General features: G+C 33.7%; 1 protein-coding gene across 3 annotated transcripts in view; it reads left to right on the top strand.

Moving 5' to 3' along the window:
- ZNF148 (zinc finger protein 148) overlaps window positions 1-12,874 on the top strand; it is a 133,587-nt gene that overhangs the window by 28,092 nt on the left and 92,621 nt on the right. For 2 of the 3 annotated variants that reach the window (XM_057545334.1, XM_057545335.1), the window contains exons 2-3: window positions 4,141-4,221; window positions 11,964-12,098. The gene's annotated coding sequence lies outside the window, so the exon portion shown is untranslated. The remainder of the gene's footprint in view (window positions 1-4,140; window positions 4,222-11,963; window positions 12,099-12,874) is intronic. The other variant, XM_007182782.2, reaches the window with a different exon arrangement.

Below are 12,874 nucleotides of genomic sequence, written 5' to 3' on the forward strand. Positions count from 1 at the left end.
TTTTCAGTTGGTGCCTTTATTTTACTCACTTTGGCCAACTTTTTTTTTTTTTTTAATGGTGAAGGTTTTTTTTATTTTTAAAATTTATTTTATCTATTTATCTTTGGCTGCGTTGGGTCTTTGCTGCTGCACGCGGGCTTTTCTCTAGTTATGGTGAGTGGGGGCCACTCTTCAGTGTGGCCCACAGGCCCCCCGATTGCGGTGTCCTCCCTTGCCACAGAGCACGGGCTGTAGGTGTGCAGGCTTCAGTAGTTGTGGCATGTGGGCCTAGCAGCTGTGGCTCGCGGCTCCAGAGCGCAGGCTCAGCAGCTGTGGTGCACAGGCTCAGTCGCTTTGCGGCATGTGGGATCCCCCCGGACCAGAGATCGAACCCGTGTCCCCTGCACCGGCAGGCAGACTCCCAACCACTGTGCCACCAGGGAAGCCCACGGCCAACTGTTTTTTAAGAATTTATTTGATTACCCCTTTGTAGGATTTTCTTTCTTAATCAAGTGGGTTAACTACATTGATTGTGAAATTTATAAGATTTTGACTTAATTTTTGGTGAAGGTAGAAATGGAAAATTGTTCTAGAAAGACCTGGTTAGGGCAGTTTCTGGGGTGGGTGGTTTGAATTTTTGGAGCTTTCATTCCTCCTTAGGATGGATCTGGTCATGAATAGTACATTCTAACAACTTTAATTGTCAAAGCAGGTAGTGTAAATTAAAAGAACACATATGTCTACTTTGTTACTTTGTAGAAATTCTAACCATATTCATAGAAATCTCTTGCCTGGAACAAACTTTTTTCCTTTACCTTTTTTTTTTTTAAAAAAACATTGTTCAGAAAGCATTATTAAATCACAAAAGTAAAACTAATATAAAAGTAGAACTTAACTAATTACTTTCAAATATGATCTAGTTAAAAGATGCTAAAGGACTTGAAGCATTTTTCCTCTCAGATTCTTAAAGCCATGGTGGTAGTGATGAGGAGGAGGAGGTGATAGCACAGTAGATTGTGGCGTGCCTGCTAACCATTATAAAGACTTTGGTTCTGTCACTTACTAATTTTATAACCTTTGGTGAGTTACTTAACCCTTCAGTTTTTTCTTCTGTGAAATGTGAATAATATTAGCACCAACCTCATAGGTTTGTTTTTTGTATTAAGTTAGTTAATATCTGCAAAGACCTAGGAACACTGCTGAGCAAAGTCCAAAGCATATGGTATTCATTTTATTCTTAAATGTGGAGCCAACATTAAAAGGTCACTTCTTCCTTTTCTTTTGGAAAGGTAACAGAGGGAGAATTAATTGATCCCTGCTTTGATTTTCCTATGATTAATTGCTTAAACTTCAGTTATAGCGCTTAACACATTATATTATCATCACTAACATTATTTCTTGTATGTTTACCATCCTTGCTAGATTATGAACTCCTTTGGGCAGAGACCATGATATTTTATGCATGTCTTAGGAATCTTAGATAGTGTTGCATATACATATCAGTTGATCAAAAATGTTGATTCAGTTAATGACAAAAATGTTGGCCTGAATAATGAATCAGACCACCTGCTGGTAAATACATTGAAATCCTGCCAGTTTGTCAGAACTAAATAATGGATGGGTAGTAGCTAACGGTCCCTGAAAAATATTTCATTTATTTTCTTCCTTAATCTGTATTTTGTCTTAATTTGATTATACCTGCACAAGTGATTATTATTATTATTTTTAAATAAATTTATTTATTTTATTTATTTTTGGCTGGTTGGGTCTTCGTTGCTGTGCGTGGGCTTTCTGTAGTTGCAGTGAGCGGGCTTCTCATTGCGGTTGCTTCTCGTTGCAGAGCATGGGCTTCAGTAGTTGTGGCTCGCGGGCTCTAGAGCGCAGGCTCAGTGGTTGTGGCGCATGGGCTTAGTTTCTCCGCGGCATGTGGGATCTTCCCGGACCAGGGCTCGAACCTGTGTCCCCTGCATTGGCAGGCGGATTCTTAACCACTGTGCCACCAGGGAAGCCCCTGCACAAGTGATTATAATCAGGGAATAATTAGCCAGCAAAATCTTAAAATAGAGGAATTGCTAAGCAGGAATATTCAGTCACTCCTAAAGTAGGGGAAGTGGGGCAGGGAAAGAGGAAGATCTTAGCTGATCATTGGGTGGTTGCCCAAGTAACTTTATATCTTTCTTTTTGTACTTACAGGGTCTTAGTTTCCAGCCTGGTAGATTCTTTTCTTTTCCCCATTTTTGGTGGAGAGGGGGTGGTAGAGGAGAAGGAGGGATAGAGACTTGGAAGGATAAGTGAAATTGGTAGATGATGCTAAATGAATTAGGTTTCCAGAGACAGAGACTATGTGGCAGGTGAGTTAGGGGGAATTCTGGGTTTCCATTGTAGAGGAAAGGTTGTGATGGGAAAGACATTCCAAAATTTCTGTTTATAGATTTGGACTTTCAGGTTATATTATTTTGTACATTTGGGGGATGTGTGTATGTGGGAGTGAGGCATGCTGCTTTTTCCTTCTTGCTTCACTATTTTATTTTTGTTTCCTCCTCTTTTAACATACCTAGTTATAGTCTTTGATGTGTGACAGCGTTAATTTAGAGCTTTCAATAAAAAGTGATGCAAGGTGAGTAGGCTTTCTGTGAAAATGTTTTCAACAGAATATTAACATCTCAAAAACGTTTGTCCAGCTGTATATGTTACCATTATTATGTGATGACATAAGTAATAATGTTTTGATTGTAGACTAGATAAATCCAGTCAACTTTAAAAGACTCATAATGTAATACCAAAGTCGCTAATGTCTAAAGACATTTTTATTTCCCATATATAGACTTTACCATGTCGTTTCTGTTCAACTTTATTCCTGTGAACTGTGTTGGAAATTCTGAAAGTTGAATACAGTAAAGAATGTAGAATGGTGATAGCAGTGTAGTGCAGATACAGTTTTATTTTACTTTACCTGTTTTTAATAGTGTCTACCACAATAATATAGTTTTATGGCTTTTATTATCTTTTTGATACTAACACTATAGAAAATATATATTTAAAAGTAGTTTTAAGTAACTGAGAGGAATGGCATATATGCTCTTTTGAATGCTTGGGAACAAAACTTTGAGGCAGGCAATTAAGAGCTTAGTAGAAATAAATTATTTTAAATAGATTTTTTGTTTGTAACTAGTTTAGCAACAAAGCTACTGACTGGCTAAGGACTAGAAAATGCTGAATTATCAGAAATGCTGTAATGTTTGTAATCCCTTGATAAAATTGTGTAAACACAGGTTAGAATTAATATACTTGGTTATTTTCTGAAGATTTAGAGTTTCTTTAATTGTCCTGCTTTTATATTTATAGCTTATTTATTTGCAGGGTATTTATTGAGTCCTAAAAATGTGTTTAGGCTATTATATAAAATGCTTTTTTATTTCTGAATAAAAGTTATATTTGGCCTATTCTTTGTTTCTAATAAAATTTCAGCTTTCAGTCCTCATTATCTCCATTTCATATACCAGGAAAACATATCCCAGTTGCAGGAAGAAAATTATATATGTCCAATATCAATGCAATACCAACATGGAGTGTTAATTTTCTGTATTAGTCTCTGTTGAAAGATTGATTATAGACATTAAAAAAATATTTATGGACCATTTTAACATTATTAAATATCTTTGCCTTGAAAATTTTAAATACTTAACATTTTTGTATTTTCAAAAACTATATTCTTAAAATAATTAGACTTTGAGCTCAGGGAAATGTTACTATGGGATTTTAACAGGAACTAGTACTATTTGAGTAATTGAGAACATCAACATATGATTTTAGTGAAATACATTTTGTGCCTTCCTTCCTATTTTAAGTTGTTTATGATAATTCTAGTTTATTACCCTGATTTTAAAGAAATCCTAATCCTCAGCTAGAAGTTAAATTTGGAAAAGTCCAGTTAGTGTCTGGGTCATTTCTTTTCTTCATGATATCATTCAGCACTGATGGGTCATTACAGTTGAACTAAGTGTTCTAAGTGAAGTAATTTTATTTAATCCAAGAGTATCTACCATGGAAAGAATTTTGTCAGATTTAGCACATTTTGATATACCTATTTTACCTGACTTTAAGAATATGTCTAATCCTGATTTTTGGGGGGGCATAACCTGTATTTTTGTACTTTTATAGGATAGAGGGAGGAATCAACAGCTTGGAAATTCGGCCAAGTGATCTGGCGGGATGGGCATTTGCCTGACCTATTTTGTAGAGGTAATCCAACGCTGTTTTACTCAACCTCTAATTTTTACCTGTGATAGATGCCCATATACTTGAACATGAACACACCTATCACAGCTGTTGGGTAGTACTCTGCATTTACTGGACATTCCCTTTTTCTTTTATACTTGCTTATATATAGCGTGAATATTACATATACATAGCATGATATCACTATATACAGATATGAACATCTATACATTGGAAAGAATTAATGTTATTAGTTCTGTATGAAGACCGTTATCTTTTCTCACTTAACAAGATTACTTGCATTTCTCTTTTTTAGGCCCAGGTTCCCTTATTTTAGGAAGAACCGTGATCCTCTCCTGTCTTGTTGGGCTATGTTGGTACATATATTAGACCTGTGCTTTTATCTTTCAAACAAAGTGAAAGAAAATTAAATATTTCACAGTTTTCAGGGTATTTACACATTTGTCAATGGCACATATTCTCATGTCATTATTAATGATCATAAAAATTCAAAGATTCTCATAAATTTTATTTGTTTTGAGAACTCTTTTAAAGCGAAGGTGTGAAATTATTAGCAGTTTTAGTGGCCATATTTTAAGATTTCGTTAAACACTTCTCACTTCTTACCCAGGTTTATTATAAGAGGAATATACACTTATGCAGTAGAGAATCTTATAATGTAAAAAATTTAAAAAAGTCTTTTCTTATTCCCATTTACTGTTAACATTTGTGTGTGTGTGTGTGTATCATTACAGACATTTTCCATTATATATGCAGAAATTTATATGTATACCTATATTTACATAATTTTTATAAAAATGAGATCGCACCGTACATGTTGTTTATTAGCAGCATGTCTTTTTTGTTGTTAGCTTCTGTATCTTTGCATATCATTCCTTCTTATTTCATTCTGTGTAGTATTCCTATATTTGGATGTACCGTAATTATTTTAACTAGACTCCTATTTATGGATATTTAGGTTAAGTTTTTTTGCAGTAATAAGTGGGAATATAGTGAATATTCTTGGATGCATCTTTGCACATATTATTTAAAAATATATTTGTAGTATAAATTCCTAAAGGAAAAATTGTTGGGTCAAGAAGTGTGTACATTTAATAATTTGGTGGTTGAATTGCCCAACTAAAAAGATTACCCCAACATCAGTAGTCTGGGAAAATGGGAATCTCTTTATCTCTTTGATAATAGTAGCTACTGTCAAACTTTTAGTATTTGTCAGTTTTTTGTTGTTTAGTATTGCTTTTCAAAATTTCATTGTGAGTTTCAGCATTTTTTTCCCCATTATTATTGGCTATATATATATTTTCAGTTATCTGTTTGGTCATGCGTTAGGCAGATGGTTTTTACTCAGGTTTTGCTTATCTTTTGATTTTGTTTTTGCCTTGTTGAAGTTTTAATTTTGTATGATTGAATTTAGTGATCTTTTTCTTCAGGGCTGGGGTGGGGGTGGGGTTTCCTGTGTAAGGTTTAAAAGGTCTCCCCCACTGATTGTAGGACTCGTTTTTCCCTCCACATTATAACATCTCTGAATGACGTGAATTGTTGGCTTGTCATGGTTTGGCATTGTTTTTTTCTAAGTGACAAAATTAGTTGTGTTTCTTATGATTGGTAGTTTTAGCTTGGTAGTTTTAGATTCAGTGAACTTGAAAAGTTATATGGGTTTTCTATTACTTTTTATGGTTTAAATTGTTTAAAATCTTGATTTATATTGAATATATTTGGTATAAGCAATAAATGTAGACATCAGCTTTACTTTCTTCCAGATGGCTTACCATTTGTCCTCATTCCCGTTATTGAATGATGCATTTCTTTTCTACATATTTGAAATGCCACATTTATCATATACTGAATTTCCATGGTTTTTTTTTTTTTTGAATGGGGGGGTCTGTTCCTGAAATCAGTTCAGTTCATCTGCCTGCTTGTTTTTTGTACTGAGAATTCAGTAAAGGAACTGCTTATGAAATCAATTATACATAAATGATTTTTTAATACAAATAGTAAAATTAGGGCTAATAAAGGAAGAAGAGGTATACATTCACAGTAACAACTAAAAAGATAAAATACCTGGGAGAAATCTACTTGAAAAAATTTTTAAAACTACTGAGGGATAAGACAGAAAATTTGAATCAATTCAGATTTTTTTTTTAAACATTTTTTATTTCTTTAATGTTGTGTCTATTTTATTTATTTATTTTTGGCTGCATTGGGTCTTTGTTGCTGCGCACAGGCATTCTCTAATTGTGGCGAGTGGGGGCTACTCTTCTTTGTGGTGCGCGGGCTTCTCATTGCGGTGGCTTCTCTTGTTGTGGAACATGGGCTCTAGGTGCACGGGCTTCAGTAGTTGTGGCTCGCGGGCTCTAGAGTGCAGGCTCAATAGTTGTGGCACACAGGCTTAGTTGCTCCGTGGCATGTGGGATCTTCTGGACCAGGGCTCGAACCCGTGTCCCTTGCATTGGCAGGTGGATTCTTAACCACTGTGCCACTAGGGAAGCCCTCAGCTCAAATTTTTAATAGGAAGATGTGATATAAAGCTGTCATTTCACTATAGAAATATAATTGATTTTTCTTTATTGATCTAATATCTTGTGCCCTTGCTGAACTTGTTTATCAGTTCTCAGTGGCGGTGGCCTTGCTGAACTTGTTTATTCGTTCTTGTAGCTCTTTTGTGGATTCATTGGGAAATTTCTATATACAAGATCGCATCGCTAGAGAATAAAGACAGTTTTATTTCGTCTTTTCTAATCTAGATGCCATTACTTGATCGATTGATTGCTTGGTTGGTTGGTTGGTTGATTGATTGATTTTGCCTGCTCTGTTTTACTAGCTAGAACCTTTAATACAATGTTGAGTAGAAGTGGTGAAAATGGACATCCTGATTTTTAGGAGGAAAGCATTCAGTGTTTAACCAGTAAGCATGATGTTAGTTTTTGTTTTTTTTTGTAGATACCTTTTATCAGTTTGAGGAAGTTCTCTTCTAGTCTTAGTTTGTTGAGATTTTTTTTATCATGAGTAAGTGTTGAATTTTGTCAAATTCTTCTTTGTTTATTGAGATAACCATGTGGTTTTTGTCCTTTAGTCTCTTAACATGGTGTATTACATTAATTGATTTTCAGGTGTTAAACCACCATTGCCTTCCTGGGGTAAATATTACTTGGTCTTGGTGTATATATAGGCCTTTTTTTATCTGTTGCTAGATTCAGTTTACTAATATTTTGTAAGGATATTGTATCTATGTTTATGAGAGACATTGGAGTGTAGTTTTCATGTGATGTCTTTATATCAAAGAAACTGGCTTTATAGATTGAGTTGCAAAATGTACATTCTTCCTCTGTTTTGTGAAGGAGTTTGTGAAGGATTGGTATTTCCCCCTTAAAATATTTGATGGAATTCATCAGTGAGGCCATTTCTTTGTGGGCAGATTTTAAATACTAACTCAGTTTGTTATATTCAGATTTTTCTGTTTCCTCTTTCATTAGTTTATGTGTCAGTAATATATGTCTTTTTAGGAATTTCATAAAAGTTGTTTAATTTGTTGGCATATATCTGTTTATAATATTCCTTCCTGTATAATTCTTTTAATTTTTGTGAGGTCAGTGGTAATATCCCTTCTTTCATTCCTAATTTTGGTAATTTGTGTTTTTTCTCTTTGTTGTTGGTCAGTCTTCCTAAAAGTTTGTAAATTTTTTGGATCTTTTTTTAAAAAACAAGTTATTCTCTATCTTCCTGTTTTGTATTTTATTTATTTCTGCTCTAAATTTTCAATATATTTTTCAGCTTGCTTTAGGGTTTAGTTGGCTCTTTTTCTTTTAAAAAAATATTTTAATTAATTAATTGATTAATTAATTATTTATGGCTGCATCGGGTCTTAGTTGCAGCATGTGGGATCTTCGTTGAGGCGTGCGGGATCTTTCCTTGTGGTCTGTGGACTTCTTTCTAGTTGTGGTGTGCAGGTTTTTTCTCTTCTCTAGTTGTGGCACGCAGGCTCCAGGACATGTGAGCTCTGTAGTTGTGGCGTGTGGGCTCCAGAGTGCGTGGGCTCTGTAGTTTGCTGCACGTGGGCTTTCCAGTTGAGGTGCACGAGCTCAGTAGTTGTTGCACACGGGCTTAGCTACCCTGCAGCATGTTCTACCCTGCAACCTAGTTCCCCTGACCAGGGATCAAACCCGCATCCCCTACATTGGAAGGTGGATTATTTACCACTGGACCACCAGGGAAGTCCCCTAGTTTACTCCTTTTCTGATTTATTAAAGTGGGGGCTCATGTCATTGATTTGAGACTCCTCTTTTTTTCAGTATACTTAAAGTTATATAATTCCTTCTAAGTACTGCTTGAGCTGCATCCCATTGATTTTGATGTGTTTGTATTTATTCAGTTAAAAATATTCTCTAACATCTCTTTTAATTTCTTTTTTGACCCATATGTTATTCAGAATTGTGAAGTTTAATTTTCAAACACTTGAGAATTTTCCAGTTTCTAACTTAGTTGATATCTACTTTAATTCTGTTATGGTTGGAGAACATACTTTGTGTGACTTCAGTCTTTTTACATTTATGAGGCTTGTTTAGTGGCCTAGCATTTGGTCTGTCCTGGAGAGTGTGTACCTGACAACAATACATATTCTGTTGTTTGCTGGAGTTTTCTATATGCCAACTCTAGGTATAATTGGTTGAGAGTGTGGTTCAGGTTTTCTATATGTTTGTTAATTTGCTGTATAGTTATTCTGTCAATTGCTTAGAGTGGGGTATTGAAATCTCCAATGCTACTTGTTGAATTTTCTATTTTTCTTTTCAATAATGTTAGTTATTATTTTATTTTTGTAGGGCTCTTCATTATTTTAGGGTTTATAATTATTATAATATTTTCCTAATTTATTGACTGTCATTTTGAAATATCTTTCTTCATTTCCAGTAATATTTGTCTTAAAATCTATTTTGTCTAATACTAATATAACCATGCCATCTCTCTTATGTTTACTCTTTCCATAGTATATATATCCTTGTTCCGAATCTTTTTACTTTCAGTCTTGAATTTAAAGTGTGTCTCTTGTTGACAGCACATAGTTGAATCTTGTTTTTGTCCAATCTGACAGTCTCTGCCTTTCCATTGGGCTGTCTAGACATTCATATTTAATTATGGTCATGGTTGGATTTACATTTGCCATTTGTTTTATATATGTCTCTTATGGTTTTTGTTTCTCTGTGCTTCCTTTGCTGCCTTCTTTTGTGTTAAATGTTTTTTAGTGTGCCATATTAATTACTCTATTGATGTCTTTTCTAAATATAATTTAAGATATTTTCTTTGTGATTGCTATGGTGTTTACATTATACATTTTAACAGTTTGCTTAATATTAACACTAAGTCAGTATCAGTAAAATATAGGAACTTTGCTCCAGTATAGCTCCATTTTCTCCTTCCTCTATTGTGCCACAACTGTTATATATGTATATTACATCCATATATGCTATAAACCCAGCAATACAGTGTTATAACCATTGCTTTATAGATTCTTATGTTTTTTAAAGATGTTAAGAGAAGAAATGAGAAAAATGTATTTTATAGAGTTTTTTAGTTTAACCCACATATTTACCATTTCTGGTGCTCTTTTCTTCCTGTGTATTTAAGTCTGGTGTCATTTCCTTTCAACTTGATGGACTTCCTTTAGTATTTCTTGTATGGCAGGTCTGCAAAAAATTCTCTCAGTCTTTGTTCATCCGAGACTTTGTTTATTATGCCTTCATATTTGAACGGTAGTTTTGCTGCCTTCTTGATTGACAGGTGTTTTCTTTCAGCACTTTGAGAATGTGATCCCACTGTCTTCTGGCCTCTGTTGTTTCTGATTGAAAGTCAGCTGTTAATCGTATTGTGGTTCCCTGCACATGCTGAGTAATTTTTCTCTTTATGCTTGCATGATTTTTCTCCTTGTGTTTGTTTTTAACAGTTTGGCTGTGATGTGTCTAGGTGTGTCTCTTTGTAATTATTCTCCATGAGATTTATTGAACTTCTAAGACCCATAGATTTGATTTCTTCTAAAAAATCAAATTTTGAAAATTTTCTGGTGGTGGTTTATTAAAAAAATTTTTTTTTCCATGCTCTTTCTCTCCTCTGGAACTCCAGAAATGTTGATAAGTTGTTCTCTGAGGCTCTGTTCAGTTTTCTTCAATTTTTTTTCCTCACTGTTCTTCAGATTGGATAGTTTCTACTGATATATCTTCAAGGTCATCTATTTTCTTCTGCCATCTTGAATCCTGTAGTAAATTTTTTGTTTTAGTTATTATACTTTTCAACTTCAGAATTTCCATGTGGTTCTTTTACATAAATTCTGTACCCTTATTGAGAATTTCTTATCTGTTGATTGTTTTCATAATTAAAAAAAAGTTAAAGGTGGGTTCTTTTTTAACATGTCTATAATAAATGTTTTGAAATCTTTGCTTAAACCAACATCTGGGGATGCTCAGAAACTGTTTGTCGTGATTGCTATTTTTCATTAACGTGGGTCACATTTTTCTTTTCTTTCTTTCTTTCATTTTTTTGGTACACCTTATAATTTGTTGTTGAAAACTAGGCATTTTAGATAACATATTGGAGTAATTTCACATTGTGGCTCCCCCCTCCCTGCCTGCCCAGGTTATTGTTACTGTTGACATTTTGCTATTTATTTATATATGACACAGTCCTAGTGAAAAAAAAAATGTTTTTTTTGAGCAAGAGTTCATCTGCAAAAGTAGACATGTGTGAATATGCAGGAAAATTCTGAAATGAAAGGATACTGAGGGGTAAATAGTTCCATCAGAATTTAAACTTTAAAAAAATATGGATACAGTGTTGAAATGTTTTAAAAAGTGAATATATTATACTTTTTGAAGTACAAAGATGGACTTATTACTGGTATGTTTTAGGTGAGAAAGACTATTCTTATTACCTTTGCACTATTGTAAAAACTGATATAAAATCATAAGATGTGTCATATCATCTGGTCTCCAAGCTTTCTGTGGAGGAGTAAATACAAATTATTCTTAATAGGTAGGAATGTAATATTTTTAAAAACCTCTATGGTAGGAAACTCCATAAACTCTTTAGTCTGTTACTATGTTCAGAAATATTCACTGACAGGAAATTTTCTTCTTTTGTATAGCTTATGTTTTTCATTTTAATTTTTTTGGGTATGGAACACAGTCTCCCTATGATTATTCCCATTTTTATCAGCTTTTCTAGTCAAAGATGACCTTGGTGATCATATTTCTGTAGGTATTTAGTATGATTTTACAACTGTAATCCTTTCTATTGTGAATACATGTATATTCTGTACAGAACTAGTTCTGTTTGTTATTTTTAAGGCCTAGAATTGTGTTTGCTTCTCTCTTCACTTCATAGCCTTTGCAAAGCAGATAAAAATAGTGTTATTAAGTGAGTTTTTAATCACTGATTTCTCTTTTGTAAACGTGTAGGTCTGTAACCTTCAGAATTTCCTTCAATATCCCATGTCTCTGAAGTTGTACACTCCAGATCTAGGCAAATTATTCTTTACAAGGCCAGGGTTATTTCAGTTACTACTTATCACTATTGTATTTTCGCAGTTTCAGATTTAAAAAGAAGTCATTGCACTGGTTATTCAGGCATAGCTTACTATTTACAAAGAGTGATCACTTCATTATGCATACCAGTTTGTCCATGTTATATTTGTACAGTGTTTTTGTCTCCGTAAGTAATGTGTTTTGTTTGTTGTGTTTTATTTTTATTTTTTTTTGTAGGAATTGGATGGCATAAGTGATTGAATGGTATTGAGGGTCTCTGAAGCCTATGAAAGGTAGAAACTCAACCATGATTTCTTTTTCAACTCTACAGCATTCCCTTCCTTGAAGTCTTCATTTTTACGTTAGTCTCAGGTAACTTGAATACTTATTTTTCATAATCATGAATAAGTAAAATTTTCAAATATGAAACCTTTTTTTTGGCTGCTAGAATTTCATGTTAAGTTTGTATAATAGTTTCTTTATGTTGTAGTATTTATATCTGGAAGAAACTTGGGATTTAATATTTTTCTTGAGAAAACAGTGTTAAGAGAAAATTGATGAGTAATGATATAGCTTTGGGTTTTAAGTTTAGCCCAGGAAAATATGTGTAGCTTATTATGTAATCTTAGGTGAAATTTAAGTGAGAAGGTGTTTCCTTCTTTAACCCTTTTCCTCAGCAGGGTTTATTGCATTTTTCACTCACCTGTCATAAACACATACATACCCACATTAAATTTTCCAGGATTTCCAGGGGAACTATTTTCATATGTGGGGAAATTAGACCTATTAATCAAATTTAATGGTGTTTGGCATATAATTTTTTAAATGTGAAAAAGCATATGTTACTGTACCTTTGTACATATTGTATGTTTGCCTATGCTAATATAAGGAAGCAGTCATGTAGGTAATTTTAATAATCATTTATATTAAGTATATTAGTTAAAATTTAGACTTGTCTACTGTGACAGGTGCTTAAAAAGGTAGAAATACATTTATATTTATTTGAAAAGTCCATATAAACAATATCAGGATTGTTTGGATGCTCCAGAGTCATCATGACCTAGGCTTCTTTGTCTTGCTTTGCTATTCTTAACATGTGGCTTCTATCTTGTGGTCCAGGAGGGTTACCATCATGTCTGCCAATAGAA

This window comes from Balaenoptera acutorostrata, chromosome 4, assembly GCF_949987535.1.
Source record: "Balaenoptera acutorostrata chromosome 4, mBalAcu1.1, whole genome shotgun sequence".
In the NCBI taxonomy this organism is placed as follows: domain Eukaryota; kingdom Metazoa; phylum Chordata; class Mammalia; order Artiodactyla; family Balaenopteridae; genus Balaenoptera; species Balaenoptera acutorostrata.